Source organism: Arachis duranensis, chromosome 4, assembly GCF_000817695.3.
Source record: "Arachis duranensis cultivar V14167 chromosome 4, aradu.V14167.gnm2.J7QH, whole genome shotgun sequence".
NCBI classification, from domain to species: Eukaryota; Viridiplantae; Streptophyta; class Magnoliopsida; order Fabales; family Fabaceae; genus Arachis; species Arachis duranensis.
Window position 1 is genome coordinate 15,093,346 of NC_029775.3, and position 2,063 is coordinate 15,095,408.

The 2,063-nt window shown below is 39.0% G+C and overlaps 1 non-coding gene across 1 annotated transcript; it reads left to right on the top strand.

Annotated features, from left to right (window-relative positions):
• The first annotated feature begins 944 nt into the window (after positions 1-944).
• LOC127747383 (small nucleolar RNA R71) lies at positions 945-1,052 on the top strand. The gene has a single exon (XR_008009182.1). It is a non-coding gene; the product is annotated as a small nucleolar RNA R71 (small nucleolar RNA).
• Positions 1,053-2,063: the final 1,011 nt, after the last annotated feature.

Consider the following 2,063-nt stretch of genomic DNA (forward strand, 5'->3'; position numbering starts at 1 on the left):
TTCAGAGGAAGAATACTCATCAGAGCTCATGAATGGCAGAAGTAAGTCCAATGGAATCTCTATGGTCTCATTTTGAGCCTCAGATTCCCATGGTTCCTCATTGGGGAACTCAGTGGAGGCCAGTGGACATCCATTGAGGTCTTCCTCAGTGGCGTTCACTGCCTCTCCTTCCTCTCCAAATTCGGCCATGTTGATGGCCTTGCACTCTCCTTTTGGATTTTCTTCTGTATTGCTTGGAAGAGTACTAGGAGGGAGTTCAGTAACTTTCTTACTCAGCTGTCCCACTTGTGCCTCCAAATTTCTAATGGAGGATCTTGTTTCATTCATGAAACTTTGAGTGGTTTTGATTAGATCAGAGACCATGGTTGCTAAGTCAGAGTGGTTCTGCTTAGAATTCTCTGTTGCTGAGAAGATGATGGAAAAGGCTTGCCATTGCTAAACCTGTTTCTTCCACCATTATTGTTGTTGAAACCTTGTTGAGGTCTCTGTTGATCCTTCCATGAGAGATTTGGGTGATTTCTCCATAAGGAATTATAGGTGTTTCCATAGGGTTCTCCCATGTAATTCACCTCTTCCATTGAAGGGTTCTCAGGATCATAAGCTTCTTCTTCAGATGAAGCATCCTTAGTACTGCTTGGTGCATTTTGCATTCCAGACAGACTTTGAGAAATCAAATTGACTTGCTGAGTCAATATTTTGTTCTGAGCCAAAATGGCATTCAGAGTATCAATCTCAAGAACTCCTTTCTTCTGATTAGTCCCATTGTTCACAGGATTCCTTTCAGAAGTGTACATGAATTGGTTATTTGCAATAATTTCAATTAGTTCTTGAGCTTCTGCAGGCGTCTTCTTCAGATGAAGAGATCCTCCAGCAGAGCTATCCAAAGACATCTTGGATAGTTCAGACAGTCCATCATAGAAAATACCTATGATGCTCCATTCAGAAAGCATGTCAGAAGGACATTTTCTGATCAATTGTTTGTATCTTTCCCAAGCTTCATAGAGGGATTCACCTTCCTTCTGTCTGAAGCTTTGGACTTCCACTCTAAGCTTACTCAATTTTTGAGGTGGAAAGAACTTTGCCAAGAAGGCATTGACTAGCTTTTCCCAAGAGTTTAGGCTGTCTTTAGGTTGTAAGTCCAACCATATTCTAGCTCTGTCTCTTACAGCAAAAGGGAATAGCATAAGTCTGTAGACCTCAGGGTCAACCCCATTAGTCTTGACAGTGTCACAGATTTGCAAGAACTCAGCTAAAAACTGATGAGGATCTTCCAATGGAAGTCCCTGGAACTGTTGCATTAGAGAAACTAATTGAGGCTTAAGCTCAAAGTTGTTTGCTCCAATGGCAGGGATAGAGATGCTTCTCCCATAGAAGTCGGGAGTAGGTGCAGTAAAGTCACCCAGCACCTTCCTTGCATTGTTGTTGTTTTCGGCTGCCATGGGTTCTTCTTCTTTGAAGATTTCTGTTAGGTCCTCTACAGAGAGTTGTGCCCTAGCTTCTCTTAGCTTTCACTTCAAGGTCCTTTCAGGTTCAGGGTCAGCTACAACAAGAATGCCTTTGTCTTTATTCCTGCTCATATGAAAGAGAAGAGAACAAGAAAATATGGAATCCTCTATGTCACGGTATAGAGATTCCTTGAGGTGTCAGAGGAAAAGAAAAATAGAAGAAAGGGGTAGAAGAATTCGAACTTAGTGAGATAGAGTTCGAATTGTGCATTGAGGAGGAGTGATACTCCATAAATAGAAGGATGTGAGAAGAGGGGAAAAAAAATTTTTTTTCGAAAATTATTTTAAAAAAAATCATTTTGAAAAAGATTTTGAAGAAGATATGATTGAAAACTTTTTTTTGAAAAAGATGTGATTGAGAAGATATGATTTGAAAAACAATTTAAAAAGATTTGATTTTAAAAATTAATGACTTGCCTAACAAGAAAAGATATGATTCAAACATTAAACCTCTCTCAACAGAAAAGGCAACATACTTGAAATGTTCAATCAAATCATTAATTGTTAGCAAGTATCTTTGAAAAAGGAAAGAAATTGATTTTGAAAAAAATTTGATTG